The 13,576-nt window shown below is 39.8% G+C and overlaps 1 long non-coding RNA gene across 3 annotated transcripts; it reads left to right on the top strand.

Moving 5' to 3' along the window:
* The first annotated feature begins 331 nt into the window (after positions 1-331).
* LOC141562529 (uncharacterized) lies at positions 332-11,029 on the top strand. 3 transcript variants are annotated; one of them, XR_012488204.1, is made up of 3 exons: positions 332-2,193; positions 9,635-9,768; positions 10,836-11,029. It is a non-coding gene; the product is annotated as an uncharacterized LOC141562529 (long non-coding RNA). The 3 variants fall into 3 exon arrangements; XR_012488205.1 differs by having other exon boundaries at positions 347-423; XR_012488206.1 differs by lacking the exon at positions 332-2,193 and adding an exon at positions 3,960-4,599.
* The last annotated feature ends 2,547 nt before the right edge of the window (positions 11,030-13,576 follow it).

The raw sequence follows: 13,576 nt of genomic DNA, 5'->3' as shown, positions 1-13,576 counted from the left end.
ATCAAGTAAAACACTTCTAACCAGTGAGAAAGTGAAATGAAGTAATTGAGAGTGAATGTGGAAGTATTGGAGGCTGAATCTGCTTCTCAAGGGGTTCTTGGATTTTTTTTTTTTTTTTAAGTACCAATGAATTCCTTTGGACCAAGATATGGTGAGGTATGGGGGAGGGTCAGCAAAGAAATGAGAGGGTTTATAAAAAATAGTTTTTTACCACTATCCTACCTCAAAGAGGCTTATCTAATGGGAGCAGATGGAGGGAGCCAGGAGGGTAGCTGTATTCTTCAACAAAAAGATAGGCTCTCCTACAACCCAGAGTGGAGGGAGGGGGGAGCCCCTTTGGGAGAGCCTCCTGCCTTTCTAGCTCTTGGGTCTAGGAGCCTGCAGGCCCTGGCTGATTTGCATAGCTCTGGCAGCTGCTGGGATGTGAGTTTGCCTGGGGACTTTTTTTCTGGGTGAGGGAGGTGGAAGCAGGAAAACTGTTCGAGCCGGAATTTTTACTTTTTGCTGGTAAACAAAATGCTGAGAGCACTCAGCAACTGAGGCCTTTTCCATCCCAGCTAACCTAAGCTGCTTTCTATTCTTACTGGGATCCTGCAGCTCCCATTCTAGTGTGGGATGAGTTCTAGTTTAATCTTAAAGTTGGAAACTGAATGGGACTTCCTAGAGTTGCTTTTATTAAAAGAGAATACAACCTTGGAAATTCTCCAGAGTACGCACCAGAATTACCAGGAGAGAAACATTTCCAAGTAGGCTGTAAACTCCTTGACCGCAGGGATTATCTCAGTGTTGTCTCTATCTCAGTCCCTAGCACAGTACGTGATACTTGATGCTTAATGATTGCTTGATTCTGTCTAGCAAAGAACTTTGGGCATAGAGGCAGGAGTTAAAATCCTGGGTTAAAATCCTGTTTTGTATACTTAGTAATGATAGTTGACATTTGTAGGGCACTTTACATATGCCAGTTTTTTGTGTTTTTTTTTTTTTTTTTAATTCTACTGGATTGTTAACCCCATTTTACAGATGAGAAAATAGAGGCAGAGCAAGGCTTCAAACTTAGGTCTTTGAACTCAATGATAGTGTTAATTTCAACGTATCATTCAAATGTTATTGTTATTGTTCATCCTTCATTTTTGAAGAGGACCAAATGACATCAAAGGGGTGGTGTCTTGACTCATGTGAACAGGAGTTAAGTGCAGCAGAGTTATACAAAGTCATCAACCTTACTTTCTCTTCCAGAATCATCAAAGTCCAGTAGCAGGACAAAAGTCAGGATGACTGACAATGATCAGGAATAAATTGCATAGCAGTTGAATTAAGTGATCTCTGTCATTTTTCAAGTCTCAGATTTCAAAGGATCTGGGTGTGTGCTTTGTTATAGTTTCAAAGGAATCAGCTAGGTGATACAGTGGATACGTTCCTGGGCCAGGACTTAGGAAGACTCACCTTCCTGAATTGAAATTCAATCTCAGACAATTATTTACTTATACATACTTAGTTGTGTGACCCTGGAGAAGTCACTTAACCCTGTTCGCCTTAGTTTCCTTATTTGTAAAATAAACTGGAAAAGGAAATGACAGACCATTCTAGTATCTCTGCCAAGAAAACCCTAAATGGGATTATGAAGAGTTGGACATGACTGAAACAAACAACAGCAACAAAATGATTTCAAAGATGCTGGGAAGAGGAAATTGCCCCTAGCCATCGGCTTAGCTTTTGACAGAGTGTACCAAAGTATCTGCCAATGCTAATAGCAAATTCAAGACGTGAGACTGAAACTCCAAAATGACATTATCCTATATTCTTTCCTCACAAATTTCAGGGATTAAGGTCTTATAATCAGGAACAAAGGATGCTCCAAATTTTCTCAGTTCTACTTTTTCTCATCCCATTTTCTAAACAAAGTACATCTCTCCATCTGCCAGTCAAGATTTTAAAAACACCTACTATGTGCCAGGTACTATGCTAAGTGCTGGGAATACAAAAGCAAAAACAACAAATAAACAACAATAAAAAGAAGCGATACTGAGGTGGACAGTATGCAAACAACTATGTACAAATAAGATCCATACAAGAAAAAAAGAAGATAATCAAAAGAGAGCAGGAGCTAGCCATTGAGAAAGGCTTCTTATAGAGGCTACCCATTTTCCCCTACTTTAAATTCTTTGGAAAATAAAGCACAGAGAAGTTTACACTGTGAGTAAATGATTTTTTTTTTTTAACCTCTAGCTTTGTTTCTCTATTTCATGGCTCATTGCAATCTTCTCTTGTCCTCTCTCTTAGGAAGCATGGGGCAGGATATCATGAGACAGTGGTATAGTACAAAGAATACTAGAATTGTAGTTGGAATCCTGTCTTACCTATTATTGCACCTGTGTATTTTTGAGACAATCACTCTCTCTAGGCCTCAGTTTCCTAGCCTGAAAATTAGGAATATGTATTAGAGGATTTCTTCTGTCCCTCTCAGTTCTAATCCTGTAATCCTATGACAAAATCCTTAAAGTGGGCTGGGCATGTTTCTAGGATGCCAGGCCCTAAGGAGAGAGTTTAGTGACTAAGGCCATAGTTACAATGCAGTGGAGGAAAGTGTTGCATTTGGGGCCAGAGGATCTGAGTTTTAATCCCAGCCCTACCATTTATGAGTATGAGACTATGGGCAAGTCATTTAATGTTGTTGAATCCCTGTTTACTTATCTGAAAAATGAGGGATAACAATACCTTAATTCTTGGGGTTGGTGTAAAGATCAAATGAAATCCTAGGAGAGAGTGACCAGTGCAAGTCCCCTCTTTGTCCCTATTCCTGGACATATACTCTACTGCTCAGGATGTGTGTGTGTGTGTGTGTGTGTGTGTGTGTGTGTGTGTGTGTGTAATTAAACATGAATGTCCAGAAGATTAATAAAGTGCAGCTAAGAGGGGCTCCTCAGAACAATACAACAGCTTTTGGGGATTCCTCTCAAACTTCATGGGCTACCACTTCCCAGAGAAAGATCACAGTATCTCCTTAGTACTCAGCAGAAGAGCTCAAGTACTCCCATTCCATAACCTTGGATACCAGATGTTAAAATGTGAGATAACAGAATGCTATAAATTTAGTTGGAAGCGACTATAAAGGTAAATCTAATTTCTTTTTACAAGTAAGGAAACTGAGTTTCAGAAAGTTTAAGTGACTTGAGCAACCAGGATGGTGGCTAGAAATAGAAAAGAGTTAGATAAGAAATGGTGAGATATGGCCCAGAACTATCTACAGTTGAATGAGTTGTCTCAGGAGGGAGGATATCTCCTTGAAGTCTTAAAGAAGGTCAGGTGACTACTTATTGGAGTTGTTCAGGAATAGTTTCTAGATGTTATTTGAAGTTTCTTCCAGGGTTAAGATGTGATTCTGACAATGTGATCTACTGGAAAGCAGGTATCTTGTTCTTCATTGAGACATAATGTGGTATAGTGGAAAGAGTAATGGATTTAAGAGTCTAGAGACTTCCTGTCTTGACTGGCACTTGCTGAGCAAGTCTCACTCCATCTCTCTGAGTCTCGGTTTCCTCATCTGCAAAATAGTGGCATGATTTATCTGGACAGATTGTTGTGAGTAAAATACTTTGTTGACATTGAATGATATTTAAATATACGAAGACATTATTATCATTGGACAATTGGGAATGCTTAGAAAAGTGGAACCATTCTCCCAAGGTCACACAATGGGGAAAAGTTAGGATTCTGTATCAATTTCCCTGTTTCTCCTTTTGTTTCTCTCAAAACATAAATTTGGGGGACTTAGGGAGAAAAAAAGGACTTGGATGAAGTTAAAGGTAAAGAAACCATCTTGTGTGGTTGGGATAGGGCTTATTGTTTAATGTTGAAGTTCTGAGTCCCACCCTCCCCCAACCATCCCCAGGGAAGTCTGCTGGGTGTGCCGGGCGTCACAGAGACCTCTTGCCCCAGTCTTATGAGAGCCCGGCCCTGACAAAGCCAAGATAAGCCTCAGCCCAGCCCTCCTCCCACCCTGCCTGCCACCCATTAACGATTAATTGGCAAGGGCTCTGTCATCTATGGTGGGAGACAGCTCCTAGACAGGGTTGTGGAAGTAGCAGTACCTTCAATGAAGTCCTTTCCCTTGTCAGTTGATACCCCCCCACGCTTTAAAAGGAGAAATGAGGTTAGGATAATCAATATAGAGTTAAAGAGACCTTATTCTTGCCATCAAACTTAGGATCTTTAAGGGCAGGGATCATTATTTGGTTTTGTTTCTTTTTATCCCCAGTACTTAGCTCGATTCTTGGGACAGAAAAAGCAATTAATAAATGTTTGGTTGGATGGCATTGAAGGCATTAACCTTTTTTTGAGACCAGACCAAGAAAAGGCTTCCCATTTATTGTGTCCTTGAAAAAGGGATAAGGTTGGAAGTCTCTCCCAAGAGCTTGGAGATGACTGTCAGCATGAAAACAAGACAACAGGATTTCCCAAAAGGCAAATTTTAAACTCCTATAGTGGAACCTTCCTGCCAGTGAAGAGATGAGCAAGATTTCCTGTCTTCACAGGACAGATGTCTATGCTTATGGGACCTTGCAGAAGAATGGTTCTGGTGGAACTGGGGGAAGATGAGAGGTGAGGTGAATATAAATAATATATAGAAATCTGTTTACCACTACAAAAAGGGATCAAAAGATGTGGGACACCAAGAATCACAAAGATGCCCCACGACATGATAGTCAAAGAGCTTAGGTGCCTATGGATCCCAAGGGCTAGATGCTTATACCTGCTACTATCTAGTTGTGATAGAGTGAGTCCAAGGACCTGGGGAGCAGTGTGGTAGAGGGATCAGAGCCCTAAATTTAGAATCAAGGTATCAAAAGTTCATAGGATCATGTCACCAAAACTTTAGGTAGAGAAAGGTCCTCATCAGCCATCTACTTCTGACTTCACAGGGCTGCTATGAATAACTATCAACTAGAAACTGTTTCATAAATACAAATTTACTCAAGATTTTCACTTTTAGCTGTGGGACCTTTGTTCTTTATGTTTAAACCAAGGAAGTTGCATTAAATGATCTCCAAAGTCCTTTCTGGGTCTAATAAGCCATAAGCAGAGCTGGCTCTTCTCACCCTTAAGGTCACTTGGATGTTCTTCCTTTTTTTCTTTATGCTAACCACTTTATATAAAAGTCAGGGACCCCCCCCCCAGGATTTTCTGGACCACACGTTGAGAATCACTGTCTTATATTCTGGAGGCTAATTGAAAGATCATATATAATCTATATGATTATAGATCATATAATCAAATATTTTGAGTATAAATTTCTGTATCAAAAATGTATCACAGATTAGGAAATTGAATCCCAGAGATGTGAAGCATATTGCCTTAAGTCACAGTAGAAGAGTTGTGATTTGAGTCCAGAGTATATCTGTGGGGGATCATGTCTATTGAACTTTTCAACGACAGTTCTGCAGGATTCTTATTCACAGAACATTTCTAGACCTTCTTTCCCACAAAAAGAGAAGGCACTTTCTTACAAAGTCCCTATAGCGACTCTTGGGACATGGAACTTTCCCCCCCCCCCAGATTCTATACACCAGGGAATTGTAAGGCAGAGATCCCATTCCTGGGTTCTCTGGGGACCCAACATTACAAACATAAAGACTTTTTTTTTTTTTCCTTCTTATGGATATCATTTCATTTGTTCTGGTGCCATCATGGAGACAAGGAAGAATCAGGGTTTTTTCCTCATAGAATGTCAGCATGAGGGGAAACATTGAGATGATTTAGTTCATCACTGCTGAGCTTCTGTTGTAGAGATGAAAACACTGAGGCCCTAGAAGTAAAATGACTTATCACTCAGTAGCAAAGCAGGGTTATGAGTAGCACTCTAGTGTCCAGCCTACCACTTACAGAGCATCTCTGTTTCAGATAGGGAAACAGACTCTGAGAGGCAAAGTGACCTGTTTACCCATGACCATAGAACAAGGTAAAGAACAGAACTTAAACCTGGACTCAGGGGACCCTGACTCTTGGTGTTAAGTACTCTCTAACCACTTGACAATCGAGTCTCATTTTCTTAAGGAATTCAACATCTGTTCATTCACAAACCCATAGACTTTAGGTCTGGAAAGACCTTCTGATATAATTTAACCCAATTCCTAAGTTTTTAGAAGGAACTAAAAGCCTGGAAACATAAGGACTTGCCCAAGGTTGCCCAAGTAGAAAGTGGCCAACCCAGCTCCTTTGACTCCTGATCCAGGGCGTTTTCCAGCACATCACATCACCTCTCCCATGATCACAAACCCTTTCAATACCGGTGGAGATACTAAGTCCATTTCACAGACAGGTAAACAGGTATTTGGACAATAAAGAAAATGTTTTTCTTAGAGGGTGAGAGGCAGTGTCAAAAACAGGTTTCAGCTAATCTGTGTTCTGTCCAGAGAAACTTCTGTCTAGAAATACCTGTCTTAGATTGCACAGAGATGGGGTACCGTGGGAGATGGGGTACCGTGGCCCTGGCGGTAGGAGGGATGTCAGGCAGGTAGCGTGGGGCGTTGGAGAGGAGCCAGCCAGGTGCACTCCTCCCTTAAATAACTTTCGGTTAAGGAGACTGACATTTGCCAGGCGGCTTAACCCCTTTTGTCCCCGCTTCCCTCCATGAGAAAATCTAAATTATCCTCATTTGAATTTCAAATGACCTCTCTCCTCAGCCCCCTGCCCCCCGCCCACGGGCTCTGAGGCAGGGATATGGAAATTTGCTGGGCCCCGTACTGGGCGACTGTAGGGAAATCAGCGCCCTATGCAAATCGAGGCTGAAGCCCCGTTGTCATAGCAACCGTCCGGTTTCCCCCTTCTCTGTGGCGGGGCTGCAGTGTAGCTGCTCTCGGTTTCCAATGCACCTTGGTCTCTATCCTTCCTCTGCTGTTCCCCAAGCTGCGCTGGGCCAGGGAGGCAGCCCTGCTGCCGTGGTCCCCATCCATGTCCTGGGAGGGCTACCCTTGAGCTGGCCTTGGAAGACCTGGAGGCTTCCCTCCCTCCCGGTGCAGACCTGGGCCAGCTAACAGGGCAGCGGAGGGAAAGCTGTGCTAGATCTGGGATTTGGAACGCTTTGGTTTGGATCTGCCGCTTCCCTCTTTTCTACGCGGGACTTCGAATCAGTTTTCCCTTTCTGAGCCTCAGTTTCCCCATTTGTAAAAGAAGGGGTTGCACTTGGTGATCGCGAAGGTCCGGTCCAGTTCAAATGGCCATGAACTTAATATAATCAAACGAGGTACTAACTTTTTTTTTTTTTTTTTTTTTCCCCCAAGCTGGGACAAGCCGGGGACATGTACCCAGAGAGCCAGGGCCACTACTTCCTTAGGCAGATACAGTGCAGACGTGAGGGCAGGCATGGAGATTTTTATTTCATTTTTTACAGAATGTGTAGGATGTTCGTGTTGAAAGGCATCTTAATAATCTTGTAGTCCAACCCCCTCATTTTACAGATGAAGAAACCGAGGCGCAAAAAAAAAAAAAAAAAAAACCCAAAATAAAACGAAGCCCAAGACTGCAGAGCCAGTGACGCTTTGAGCTGGGTGTTGAACCCAGGTTTTTTGATTCTGAGTTTAGGGCTCTTGCAGTCTAACATTAAAGGAACTACATGGAAATTAGATGCAAACCAGTATACAAATTAACACCTATTATTTTTTTGAGTCAACAGTACCGACGCTTTTTTGGGAGAGGCCCACAACGCTGTTTCCCATGCTCAGGACTTGGCAAGAGGGGCTTCTGTCTTTTGGCCCCCTTAACTTTCTAGCAAACTTCCTTTTTTTTTTTTTTTTTTTTACCCTGGAGGGCAATGGAACCATAGCCCAAGAGAGGAAAACCTGCGTTTATACTTTTCTGAGAAGGAGGAGGAAAGGAAGCCAGAGGGGCTTTTGCCCCAGAAAATTTCCCCTAGGGTAAGGAGGTCACTCCTCCCTGTTCTGGGGTGATTTCTTTAAGGTAGAAGCTGGCCCAGCATCTGCAAAATGAGAACACGTTGGACAGCTTCTGGAAAGAATTAGGTTGTCTTCCTATTTGATGATTTCAAGATCCTCTTTTCCAGTTTCTGGAGAGCCTTGGGTTCATATTGGAGGGTAGGTGGTCCAGGCCTCAGGTAGACCTCAGGCCGAAGGAGGGAAAGGGCAAAAGCGAATATAGAACTATAGAATCTATATCTAAAAAAGATTTTACAAGTCATTTAATGAAATCCTTTCATTTTACAGATAAAGAAACAGAAAGGTGAAATGACCTTGCACAATGTAGTATGTAAAAGAGTTTGGATGGGAACCCATGACCCCAAATATATTCTCTCTCTCTCTCCCTATTTCTCTCCCCCCCTCTCTTCTTTTTCACCCCCCTCTTTCTCTGTCTCTTTCTCTCTCCATTTCCCTCTCCCTCCCCCAATCTAAGAGTCCTTCACGATACTGCTCTGAAGGGAGTGGAGAGATCAAGTCTATTATAGAAACAGGTAAACTGAGGCTTATCAACAGAATGCCTTCCCTTCTCTTTCTTCTTTCTTCTATTTTAGCCAGATTTAAATAAAAAAATAAATACTACTATGATTCAATAAATACCTAGATATAACTTAGTACATTCCTCACTACACTCTTAAATTAATGCTTGATCTAAAACTAGTTTTCTGTATTCTATATTCAGGAGAAATCCTTAAAATTCTACTTCACATATCAGATATCAAAAAAGTTTTTGGATATCTGAATTTAAAATGCCAAATTCTGATTGAGCAGCTTTATTTATTTATTTTATTTTTTAAATTAACATATTCTCTCTTTGTCTCTTTCTCTGTGTGTGTTCCCCCCTCTCCTCTCCTATTCTTTCTCTCTTATTTTCTTTGTTTCTGTCTTTCTCCTTTCTCTTTCCAGTAAACCCACATTATTTTTCTAAATCCTCTCCATGAATGACTTTGAAAATTGATAGCAGGAATTACAGACTAATAGAATTTGGAAGCTTGGAAGATCTTCAGGGATTCTCTGGTCAAATCTTCCCATTTCACAAAATAAATAAATAAATAAATGAAATCCAGAGAACTTAAATGACTTGCCTAAAAATACACAAGTAATCTTTGGTAGGATGGGGAAAGAATTTTAATCTCTTATTATTTTTACTCCTACATTCTAACTCACTAATGGCTTTATTTCCCAAAAGGCCCCACCAGGCCAGGGAAATCAGAAGCTCCCAAGATCTTCTACTCTTCCACAACCTCTGTCTTCCTCCAATAGTCACTTTTAGTGAGATAAGCCAACCTAGGTAGAACCCATGCTTGAGGTTATTCAAGTCAATCAAGCTTTATCCTAAATGACCAACAATCAACACTCCTGATAATTTTCTGTCAGTAAGCTTTCCCCACTTCTTGATTCCGTGCTCTGAAGTTATTCATATCACTTCAATCCCCAAAGATCCTTACAAATGGTGAACTGAATTGGGGAGGGAAGATGGTTGGTAATAAGTCCCTTTCCATTTTTGCATTTCTTTGTTTTTGAAGAGGATGTGAAAGAGAAGATGTCTGTTTTGTGATAATAGCTGCTTATTTAGCTCTGTTTATTTCTTTGTCTTTGTTGCTTCATTTCCCTTTGGTTCCCTTTTCTGTCTGCTTAGTGATTTTCTGAATTGGTCTTTTCTGCAGTTGTTATTGAGAAGAAAGATTTTAAGGGCCAGAAGATATTTGTACCTATGGCCTATGGGGAATCCAAAGTTTGGGCACTTTCCGGGAATGGGGGAGTGGTACTGGCCTGGCATCCTGAACATTCTGTCCAGTTGGTAAGTCTGTTTCTATGAGGGATTTTCTTCTTCTCTCCCTATCCCCCGGTGTGGTTTTGGAGAGGGAAGTGACTACTCCATCTTTTCCTTGTGTTTGGGGCTGGGAGATAGAATCATACTAGTTATAAAATACCAAATAGAAAAGGAAAGATTGGTTGGAACACCTACAGCTCCTCCGAAGCATTAATACTCCTGAATTTCTTACAAAGCTGGAGGTAAACACGTGACTTATAATACAGTTCTCACAACAGAGAATGGGAGCCCAGATTATTTAGAAGTTATTTAGAAATATAGATATAAAGTTACTTTTAGTCTTATTTCAGTAAATACCTTTCCCCCAAAAACTTTTGTGTCTTTTCCAATTCCTAACATGGTGCCTAGCTTACAATACTTAAAAATGTTTACTAAATTGGATTGAATGGAAATGGGATGGTGGTGGAGGGAAGATAAGAATGCTGGATAATATTCCATACAGTAATGACTAAATAAAATGGTGAAGCTTTATATCATCAGAGATTTGGGTTAAACATTAAGAATAACATTAATATTGAAATCATACATGAATTAGTAACCAAGAAAGGCTGTGGGATCATCTTTTTTTGGAAGGGTAGATGGGCAAGTGAGAGAAATATTGATTATGAGAAAGTCTCAGCTTCTGAAATAAATTAAGGGAGCATCGCAGTTGCAGAAATGAATAAGATGATCCTTCCAGATGCCGTTTAGTCTAAGGCATTTTCCTATGTTCCCTTAAACATATGAAGCTAGGTAGCACAGTAGATAGAATGATGATTAGGGAGTCAGAAAGACCTGAGATGAATACTAGCTCTGTGGCTCTAGGCATATCATTTCACTTCTGTTGCCTCAGTTTCCTCAACTGTAAAATAAGAGGTCATAATAGCTAAGTGCTGTTGTGAGAGTTAGGTGCCCTAGGGATGTTATGAGAATCTAATGAGAAAATATTTGTAAAGCAGAATGCCTGGCACATAGCAGGTACTTAACAAACGATTTTTTTTTCCTCCTTGAAATACCTTGAAGACAGATTGGTGATCTATTATCTTTTTCAACAGGAAGGAATGCAAATATAGAGAAATTAAGACTACAAAGAAGATAAGATATAAAAGCAGTGGTGTCCTGGAGCCAGCTGGAGAGTCGATTGTTAAATGTATTTGTTTATACCATTGACATTAGCAAAGACTACAAATTCATGCTTGATTTATTATTTTGTTGATTATCTGGTTTAAAAAAAACCCGATGTAGAAAATGTTAATAAAGCACATTCAATTTCAAAATGTATTGTGCTTATATCTCTGCCTCCCTTTTTGGATTTGTTTGTTAAACACTTACCAACACACCATTGGTTATAAGACACCATAAAATTATGATAAAAATCATATATATATATATATATATATGTGTATTGATTTATATATAAATATATGTGATGTTAAAATTAAAAAGAAACTCAGAAAGCATCTAGTGTAACTATTTTCACAGATAGAAATTCGAAGGTTCAAAGAAGTGGAAATAAGTGATTGAAGGCACACTCAGACTTTGAGAGCCCAGCTCTCTACTCTAATCTTTCATGTCATTGCTTTTTCCAGAATATCAAAAGAATCATCATGATCCATTTCTTTTCTGTGATAGAGTCTATTTTTCAATGTGTTACACAAATGATCCTGAGTAGAAGGTCAGGATGGGAATCTGTCCATCCCTAATTCTTTTATATCATTTCTTTTTTTCCCCCCAAAATCCCAATGCTTTTTAGCTTTTCATCTCTGGCTTTCCCTTTCCTTAAATGGATAGTCATATACAGCATAACTATCCAAATGTCCATCCATTGGTTTTCATAGATCCACCCTCTCCCCTTGATACAATGCTTACTCCTTGTTATAGTAACCTCAACTAGAGCCAGGCCAAGGATTAGGTAAGGTAGGCTTCTGCTCAGGATATAACATAAAGATAACCCCTGAGACATAATACTTCTTATAAATATGAATTTTTTAGTACTATACCCCTGTAAATTTATCTTCTTTATCCTATATGGATATTTATTTTGTGATAAATTCCCTTATCCATAAAATGAGGGAATTGAGCTAGAAGATAACTAAAGTTTTTTCTAGCTCTAAGTTCTATTGTTTCTGAAAATAAACTTAAAATTGAAGAATAAGCTTACAAATGAAGAATTGAAGAATAGAAGATCCCAAACATCCTAAGGGGAAATTATTATTTTGCAGATGGAATTGGTTGCTTCTATTCTAGAACCATTACTTTCTGGGATCTTCAAATGCTTTAGAAAAGACTGGGGTGAGGGGAAAAGTGGGCATAGGGAAAGTGGGATCCTTTCCAAGTTCTAGATAGTACAAAAGAGAAAAAAGAAACTACTTGCCCCACATTCAACTGCATTTAGAAAAATCTCCATGGCTGGGTCACCCTGACAAGGACCACAGAGACTGGGTGTTGTGGTAACTGAGGAGAGGTAATATTGCCTTAATGTCAAGTTTCTTTCTATTATTTGGGCCTCAGAAAGTGTAAAGGGAAAGTGGCGGAGACTATTCCTGGATCTTTTTTCTTCCTTTCAGGAAGTCTAAGTAAAAGATAGAACCTCCTAGACCACCTCATATTTTCTTAAATCACTATAGACTTGACTGTTCTCTGATTTTTTAATCTGTTTTTATCTTGGACCATTGGCAACAAATCTTCACCACTATTGCCCTCTGCCCAAGTGTGCCAATAGTTTGGCTTTCTAAGGTCCTATCCCTCCCTATTGCTTGCCTCCATTCCCTTACTTTACTTATTCTGTCTTTGTTCAGTTTTCCAGACATCTAACTGGATCAGTGAAGAGGAAGGGAAGAGGAAAAATATAGGAAGGGGAAAAAGGAAAGAATGAGGTAGAGAGGTGGAGAGAGCTTGAAGAAGGAAGGCAAGAAGGATGACGCCAAAGAAAGAAGTGGAGCGAGGAGGCAGAAAATCTGTATGCTAAGACACACACATATACATACACATAAATAATCAATAAAGTATTCAGAAAACTTGTTTTCTTATTAGAATCTTACAGTAGAATTCATACACAGAATCTTACAATACAATCTTACTAGAAAAGAATATAGAGATTGTCTAGTTCAGCAATGATTTTTACCAAAATGCAAAATCATTACTAGCGCTGGCATTAGTAATCCAGTGTTTCTGTTATACCATACTGCCTATTATTGTTTTAATATTATTTTATTATTATTAAATCGTGTCATCAAGACTATGCGAAAAGCATGTCCAATCTAGTCAAGTAAATTCCTAACTTGACAGTGTGCCTAACCTTCTCTGTTCCTCAGTTTCCTCATCTGGACAATGGAGATAATAATACTTATACTCCACTACCCCCCCCAACAATGCTTCATCGTGTCATGGGAATAACACTGAATTCCTGAAACATCTGCCAGTTGAGTACAGGCTCTGGAAGGTCCTATCAAGACAGAAAGACTTAAAGTAAAAGTCAAATGACAGACTTTGCCTAACTCTTGTTTTCTAACTTCCTTATTTCTGTTGAGAGCACTACCATCATTCCACTCATTCAGGCTCACAATCTTTGCATCATCTACCAGCTTTCCCTTTCTCTTTCACCCTTCTCTCACCAAAGCTATCATTTGCCAGGTCCATTATAATTCTACATCTTTCATTTCTATGCCCTCTGTGCCTATTCATACAGTCATCACTCTTGTTTAGGCCGTCATTTCTGCTCTTTGGATATTTGCAATAACTTCCTTATTGTCCTCTCAGCTTCCACACTTTCCCTTCTTTAATCCTTCCTTCTTAC

Source organism: Sminthopsis crassicaudata, chromosome 3, assembly GCF_048593235.1.
Source record: "Sminthopsis crassicaudata isolate SCR6 chromosome 3, ASM4859323v1, whole genome shotgun sequence".
NCBI classification, from domain to species: Eukaryota; Metazoa; Chordata; class Mammalia; order Dasyuromorphia; family Dasyuridae; genus Sminthopsis; species Sminthopsis crassicaudata.
Note: the sequence above shows the minus strand (reverse complement) of the source record. Positions and strands in the feature narration are given on the sequence as shown.